This window comes from Anser brachyrhynchus, assembly GCF_964034855.1.
Source record: "Anser brachyrhynchus genome assembly, chromosome: 4".
Taxonomy (NCBI): domain Eukaryota; kingdom Metazoa; phylum Chordata; class Aves; order Anseriformes; family Anatidae; genus Anser; species Anser brachyrhynchus.
In genome coordinates, this window is record NC_137698.1 from 18,377,863 (window position 1) to 18,387,308 (window position 9,446).

Below are 9,446 nucleotides of genomic sequence, written 5' to 3' on the forward strand. Positions count from 1 at the left end.
TGTCATAAAAATATTTGGTATTGATTAATAGATAAAATTTCCCTAGTTTCATTCTATATAAATGGCCATTTGCAATTACTTTAATACAGTAGTATTTTTTGAAAAGTTCACAGCAATATTATGGAAACTGTTGCAGAAATAGTAGTGAATTAGAGATACATGATTACCCTCACCAGTTAATGGCTAATAATACATCTCTAGTTTCCAGGATAATTCAAAAACAGCAACTGAATTCATAATAGTTCTTAGTCAGAATGGACATTACAGGGGAAAATTTCTTGACAGTGCATTCGATTTATTCTACACAATACAAAGAATTTTTGAATGAGAAAAATATTTAGCACAGAACTTCTACCAACTATTATCTTCAGACCAACAGGGAAATACCTTTACTGAGTTATGAAAGAATATTGGCAAACTTTTGTTGTAGAAAAAGAGCCCTGACATCATTTACCAGAGGTACCTGCAGATTTACAATGTAGCTTAGAAGAAATAAAAAACTTAAATGCCTCTTGAAGAATTATGATATGGGAATAGTATGTGTACCAAATTAAAAATTTATATTCTGTGAAGGATATATCTAAAAACATATAAAAATAATTCAGCAAACCATCAGATACAAAAGTTAATCTGACAAAATCCAGATAAAGGTAAGCAATGCAAAGGTTTGTACCTGTCTGAGAACAGAATAGCAATCATGTTCAAGCAGAAAAGCTTGACTGTTCTATTCCAAATTGTGAAGTAGAAAGGAGGGAGCGTTTTCTATGTCCGAAAGCTGAAGTTAAAAAAAATAAAAAAATAAAAAAAAAACACTCTTACTGAGTAATAAGATCTACCACAATTCCATTTTTAATCACACCTTTGTATAGATATCCAGATATCCAGACAGGGTACACAGATCCTATCCTATGCCCTGAAGAATCTTTGCTTGAAAGAAAGAGAATGAGGGAAAGGTGGAAGACTGCTTGAGTGTCTTCTTTCAGAAGACTGAAGAACAGGTATTCTAGAAACTTTTTCAAAATAAAATAAAAAATAAGCATTCCTTTGATATCTTCAAAATAAACATTTTATCAGACACAATCATTATTTTATTATAAATATAAATCATTTTTAACTATACTGAAGTTAAACTAGATCTTCCAAAACCAGAATGATTACATATATTTAACAGCTGAAGTTCACACACTGACTTTCAAGCAATTTTCCAGTTTAAGGAGCCATCACATTTCTTTTATTTAGGTCATATAAATTGTGTAATTGTCCTTCTGAGTCATACTAGGTCTTGCTTCCACTGGCTATTCAGCGTTATTTCTTGCCATGTCAGCAAAGTACTGATGAAAGATTGACTTCTGCATTCAGCTGATACAGCTTTGTAGTTTTAGTACCATTTCTAAGAAAGCCCCATCAGTAGAAACAGTTTAATAATACTAAAGTTAACTATTATATATGATGTTAGTAGAAATATATTGTCTATATTAAAAAAAAAAAAGAAAAAAAAAAGAATTGAATAATTTATTCATTGCCCAAATACTTTTGCTATTTTTGTTCACAGCTACAGCAGTCTGCTGTTTCACATCAAGATTTTCATTTTAAGAAAGTAGTAAGACATTAAAAAGATATATAACTTATATATATAAATATTTTTAAGTAACCTGAAAACAAGGAAATGAAAACAGTGTAGCCACTTAACTAAATGATGGACTTCTCCATGCAGGCATATAGTCTGTATATACAGAAGGTTGATTCCTAAGTGTAAATGTACCCACACAAGAAAAAACAATAAAGATAATTATTTCACACTTCTAGAAAAAAGATTCTATGAAAGCTAACAGTATGGCATGCCCAAAAGAATTGTGGAGATCAGGAAATGGCACGCAGTGATTACCATCCACCACAGAGATCAAATGAATCTCCTGGGATGGAGTGCTGATTCCTACTCTCAGCCGCCTTCAGGAAACCGAAGGAGCACCTATGCCTTTACTGATGTGCAGCATCCTCTAACATGTCTGTTTCCTACACCACTGAGTATCAAACTGGCCACTGTGAAATTTGAAATATTTTGCATTATCGAAATATTTGAGGAAGAAAGCAGTGATTCAAATTTTACTGAAGTTGGTAGGGAATTATTTAGACTGCATCACAGAGATATCAGTTCAGATCTCAACTTTATACCAGACACTGAATATTCTTTGATTTTTTGCTAGCTCACTAATATGTTGTTTACATTGACTGATGCTCATTGATAGGCTATAAATATATTTTACTGCAATATGTTGTCTCCAGGATAACAATATTAAATACCACCTCCTAAGAAAATCAAATGTCTGAATCACCCTTGGAAACCATTTCTTATGGGGATAATATAATGCTATTCATTGTATTCACATTTTCCCAGAAGAATTCATGTTCTGTGAATAGCCTGTCAATGTGGCTCTCAACGATACCTCAAAACAAGCTCACGAAAAAAACTCAGCCTGACTTTATCAGCTGAAATTCACAGCTCAGTTAATAGCTTATGAGCAGGAGTCCAGTTTGAATTAGAAAACAATTCTGTATCACAGAGCTTTTGTATATTCTGATTGTGATTACAGAGTAGGTCATTTCTCAAAATGTCAGGCAGTTTCTTATCAAAATGAGAATGACACAAGATGCACTCAGTCTTGTGCGACTTTGAACCTCAAACTAAGTCACTGAATTCAGTAAATTAAAAGTAAATTGTGGTGTGTACTTTGTACAAGGTTTATTCCTTTGCTAAAATCTGCACTGTGGGTTGTCTAAATCCCTTTCTTTGAAATAGTAAACTACCAAGAGAATTATGATGTACAGAACAAAATGCACCTAAAATTAATCTCTCTCCTCTGCTTTGTCTTTTTAGCACCAACAGTTTGACAGAGCCAATAAAATCATCCACACAGAATGTAGGGAAAATTTTGCACAGCCAGATAAAAGAAATTATTTGATCAAATGGTGAGTTATTATATAATTCAGAGCCAATGCTGATCATTGAAGATGGCTTCATGTACAGTATCATCTGTAAATCTTCCTGGGTTCTTCTTGTCTAATTAATACACTCTCTCTCCAGAAAAGCAAGTCTAGGTGCTACATGTGATTAAAGCACTAATGTAAAATTTTATGTAATCTTATGAAAATGTTTCAAGTAGAGGAGGAACCCTAGATACAAGTTACTGACTGTGACATTCTTATTAAACTCCTGCAGGCTGTGAACATGTCACATTCAAAAATATGCATATCTGTTCAAAACTACAGTAGATGAGTAGATGATAACTTCTAAGGGGCGGCATCCCTGTACATGGCGGGGGGGCGGTGGGAGGGGGGGGTAGAACTAGATGATTGTTAGGTTCCTTCCAAATCATACCATTCTATAGTTCTGTGATAAACTGCAGTTTCACTAATAATGTCTTGCACTGATCATTTGGCTTAAATTAAGCTTCTGATTAATATAAAGCAAATTTACTTTCAAAAGTTGCTAGTAAGTTGAAGCAAATAACTTTAAAGCTCAAAAAAATGGCTCAATGTAACATGGCAAAAGGCCATAAAAGAATTTTTAATATGTTTAAAAATATTAGAATATACTAACATCCATTATTGCTCTCAGTACACCCCTAGGAACCACTATTTTCAATACCAACAACAAAAACTTTGTGATAATAAAATTCAAGATGGAGATTTGTTGGTTCCTGTCATTTTAACTAAAAGCATAGCTTTTAGTTAAATACTACTCTGATAAATACACAAATACTACTCTGAAAATTTAACTCGCTTACCAGCTTCACCTCCTATGTCCACAGGCCTTGGACTTCCAAATGTAATCACGCACACAAATATGCATGCATATTTAATGAGTCTCCAAGAGGACTGTAATTCAAAGCCTATTAAAGCAACTAATTTCACATTTCATACATGCATTCTCCTTGGGAGCAAGATAGAACAGAAGAAATACTAGATTAAAAATAAGTAAAATATCAAAGACAGAATTATAAAGATACCCTTATAACATGTTTCACCTTAGCAATATTCTTCATGCATTCAGACACATACCTAACCGAGATGTTAAGCACTGCATGTTTCCGTTGATCAGTCTCAAAAACTAACAGGCCCACAATAATGAAACAGATTCAATCTTAAGATTATTTTTGTTACTAGAAATAATTACACAATAGATATTTCAATGTACCATGTCTAGTAAAAGGAAATAAATTTCCTCCAATTTTGTACCTTTTGGCTACATACAACTGTTGTTACCTGTGCAAAGGCAGTAAAAATTACCTGTGTTAGGCACTCCTAGCAAACCAAATTCAAACTATTATCTTATCAGGTAACAGATGTTCAAACTAATTTAACTGAATGTCAAAGTGCAAAAAAACTTTGAAAAACAAAAGTTGTTACACATATGTTGCTTCCTTTTACCTGTTAAAGAAGTCCTAATTATTCCCAGCAGTAGCGAAGCCTCAGAGAACTGCCACTTGACCAAAACAATTAATAAATATATCAGTAAAATAAATAAATGAATAAGTTATGTCTATTCTGCTGCATTAAGAATTGCAATTGTTCCTTAGATTCCTGAAAGCCAATTTTGACAGACAAAAAAACAAACAAACAAACAAAAAAAAAAACAACACTGTCTGAGGAATGGGGAAATGGAATCAATGAGTCAGAAATATTGTTGGCTCAGTTAAGTACTATTTAAAATCATTATTTTTTATATCTCTTGTATTCTATACTACAAATAAGAATGCAATAGGTATATAAAATTTGGAGGGTAACATCAAACTTCCAGAGTCTAAAAAGAGATTTTAAATTTCAAATTTATTACATTTATTTGGCTATAGTTTTCTCTACCTTTTATTTTTATTTTTTTATATTTCATATCAGTGTTCATTCCTCTCCTTGGAGACATTCATTCATAAATATAATCTTTCAGAATGGAAAAAATTACTTTGTCCACCAAATCCGTTGCTTTTTTTTCCCTTAGCTCTCCTGCTTTCATAGTACAGTCATTTATCACTTCTTTGTTTGAAACTCATTTAGCATTTGGTTTAACTTTCTTCTTTCACCACACCAAGTTGGTATTTCATTAAAAAAAAAAAAAAGTGTTTTGTTCATTGTGTAACATAGTTTAGATTAAACTCCCTATGCTTATGCTTCCAAGAATCATGTATTTTGTATTACAACTTACTATGACCTTGTCTTTGTGAAGAATTTACCTGGTGTGGTTCTATTTCTTTTGTCAAGTAAGTAAAATTTGTTTGAAAGAAGTAGACAAGACAACTGGTTCTCGTTGGAGAGAACTAAAGGATAATAGGGTCATCACAGTTCAAAATGACAATACCTATGTTTTTGAACACAAGGCTGAAAAGCCACCTAGCCAAGGCCCTTCCAACTGCAGGCAGCTATGTAAAATATTTCAAATGTGGAAAGGTCAATGAAAATCCAATGCACATACAGTAAATTGTAGAATATTTCTTAGATTTCTAGAACCTTTTTCAAACTCAGTCTAAATCCATGCACTGCCTTAAGGGAGCCTTCCCCAGGAATCTTTAATAGCAGCATGTGCCACAGAAAATGAAGTTGTTTTTATATAATATTATTATTATTCATGTCTATGAGTGGGACTAATGCTATTTTAATATATACAATAGTTTGAATTTCATACAGAACTAGGAAAACGGAGGGACAATACAGCCCTAGGTGTCCTCACTCCCACCATCTCTTCATCCTTGTCTTGCACATCACACAGCACAGCCAGCCTTAACAGTCACTGACAGCAGGACAAGAGAGAAATACATTCTACCATTCAGACTGTCAAAATCTGGATCCAGAGCATCAAGTAAGAAAACTGTCTTTAATATCCAATAATACCATTCAACAGGCCTGTTAGAGAAATCCTGTAAGTCAAGATCTCAGAGTACCTTGTCATCGCATGCAATGACATGGATGTAATTCATGCAATCCTCAACCAAACCAGTTTAGAACTTCTCAACATACTTAATGTGATGTATTAAGTATGTAACACATTACCACTTGGTTCCTAGCCCAAGTCATTAAAGATTTATTTTTATAAAAGAAAAAAAATATACACAAAGACACTTAACAAAGAAAAAATATACAGAAGTCTTAATATGAAGGTTATTCTACATTAAACATTTTATATATCTGTAGTATTTTCTTCTCTGCTTGCTGTGAATGACTATGCTACTATTACTTCATTATCCTCAAACTTGTTGAACAGGAAAATATTTTTGAAAAATTGATAAATGATTCTGCATTACTCTCCTGTAAATTTCTCTTTATCTCCTTAGTTAATGTGAATTAACATGAAATTTAATTGGACTTCTGTAATCACTCTATACAATATCTTTGTGATGAGGTACATTTCCTTCAAACGAATTATTTCTCTCATAGAATAGGAAACATTATGAAATCATAATATCAAACCTTTCATGAAATGTATGTAAAGCCATTTGGCAATATTTTTATTTGATTTTGGCCACTCTACATATATTTACAGAAAGAAATAGTGACAGCTAAGTAGAACTTGAGCAGAGAATTGCAAGATTTAATGGAAATATACTGGAATGAAAAACCTCCCTCCTATAATAACATCAAAAATGTCATACAATATAATGAAAACTAACCACTTGCATGCTTCTGAAGGTGGGAAGCATCTTGGTGAACTAAGGTTCTTTAGACATTATCACACTGCTATATTACTCTTTGGATAGAATACAAAAGTTCAAATTATGATGATGTTCACATGCTATTTTCTTGTGGAGGGGAGCAGTCTCTCTGTTCCTACACTGGTAGGGAGCATGGCTGCAGCCCTTCCAGCAGGCCTTCCCCTCCAAGAGATATTGCTGCTGGCTCACAAGCACACAGTCATGTCTGCTGCATTTCTGCACTTCATCAATTTTCATGTAGAAGTATTAATAATGTCTTAATATCACCTGCTATTACCGTATGTTTAAGTAAACCCCTTTACAAGACAGTGTTGCATTTGTGTTTTTTTGATATTTATGAGATGTCATGGGAAGGCAGGCAGACCTTGCAAACGTAACTGTTTCAAAGAAGTTCCTTAAGCTCAGACATGGCACCATTCATGGTAAGGGCGTCCAAATACTCACCTACAACTGGTATTGTGTGTGTGCCCTGTTAATCACATCAAGTGCATACAGGATTCAGACATTATTTAGCATTCAGTATTTACAGAGCTTAAATACATAGCTGAAGGTTTTTTCAAAATGCAAGTTAACTCATTTTTTCCTTTCAAGCTCATACAGTTTCTAAACTCATTTATAAAAATTCAACCAAGCTGCAATTCTGACTTAAAAAGCACATAACAATGAAGCTGGTTTAGTTGAGGTTTTGCACATGACAGCTATATAGTCACGGACACCTACATTCTGGATACCCAAATACGGGTTTCAAAACTCATTTATTTGATGAAGGTTGCATGTAAGATAGCCTTCAAAAATTTAATATCTTGTTAATCTTTTATATGTTTATCATTCTGTAATAAAAGATGTCTTTTTGCTACTGTAATTTTTGCCACAAATTGTAGCAATCACTGAAAACTGAGTCATGAGCATCCCACCACCTTAATTAGTACCTCTTTCTTTGAAATACTTCTTAAGTTATTATCTTATTTTCCTCCCAGTTGTACTTTGCGATGGCTGCTTAGCTCAAAATCAAATACAATAAAACAAAGAGGAAACAGAACTTCATGAATGAACTTCACCAAATTCTTCAAAGGATAAATAATTCCTTGTCAGGAACCCATTTATTTTGTTTGTTTCAGAGCCTTATTGACTACAAGACTCAGAAGCCTAAAAGTTGGCAGAACAAACTGCCTATCGGAATGGCACTTTCAAGAGAAGCAAGGAAGGGTGGAATACACACCTCTTGGTTATCGAGGTAGAAGTATACCTAGCACTAGTGTCTGATGAAAGAAAGAAATTACTCATTCCATTGACCGTACTTGTGTGCCAACCCCAAGAGATGAGAAATCCAATATTAAACCAATATTTACATAATAGTAGCCAAAAGGACAAGAATCCCAATTTTCTTCTATCATGAAAAATTAAGACAATGGTTTGTACCTGAACTCTAAAGTGGGATCCAAAGGAGGAGCCTTTTATTTTTCAGATATACTGAATTATTAATTCCTCTGAGAGACTGCTGATCTAGAAAAGTAAATATACACCATGGATTCATTCTTCCACCCACACCATAACATGACGGCGACATCTACAGACCTAAAATTTCTACAGCAACTATTCCTTGCCTCTCTCACAAACACATCTCCCAGAGATAAAACATATTTGAAGTGTGATTATTAAGCTTGTTTTTATTGTGTGTGTCCCAGCTTTCATTGCTTAAGAAATAATTCATGCAATTCAACTGTAAGAACATTAAACTATACATATATAGATATTTGTAAACTTCAAGAAAAAAATCAAACATAAAAAAAATCTCTTGGAACAGGTTATCTGAAATAAAGTAATTCTTCATACAATATCCTCTCCAATTTTCTCTTAGTTTTCTAAAATACTGGTAGATTCTTTAGCTGGTATAAATCAAAATATGTAAATTGAATCCAATAACGGTGCACAATTATATCATAACATATCATTTCGCACAATCCATTATTACAGTTTAATCCTCAGATTCTCTGCTCTTGTAACACTCAGCGGGACTGATATTTGTTTCCAAAATTGGTTCGTTAAAAAGATAAGAAATTTTACCATGGAAATTATATTATTTCTTTATTGTTGTGCATGTAACCTTTTCTTATTGTAGTTATGATTGTGTCAGTGAACATGCATAATGAAAAACAGTTTTATCTCATGGATGAATTTTTTTTTCTAATATTGTGGAAAGATTTGGTCACACACAGATACACACTCACTCTCTGAGCTGGAATAAGGTCTTCAGTTCCATAATTCTCATGATCTAATCTGGATATACTTTACAGTATGCACACAACTGTTACCAGTTTATAAAACATACATCTGTGTCCTTTTCTCCATTTTAAACAGGCAATATCTCTGCCCATTTTTATATAGCGACATTATGTGATTAAAAAGCAAGAAAAACATGGAGTACCTAAAAATTAGTTTTCTCACCTTTGGAACTTTTTACCATATCACCCAGTTATATGTGAGCAGAGAGAAGATGTTTGCTTTAAAATATTCAAGTTTGCTTTTAAAACTGATCAATTCTGCACATTGAAAAACTTGGGACTGATGAGAGACAAAAGCAGCATTTCTATAGTGTAGTTAGTGTTATATACTTCTAAGTCAAAGCGTTTAAGTATAAATGTGTACAAGTATAAATATGTGTATAAATACATGTGTACACATATTTAAATACCACATGAGTGAACCCGGCAATGTATCTTTCAAGTAAATTCCAGAAAGCATGAGGTT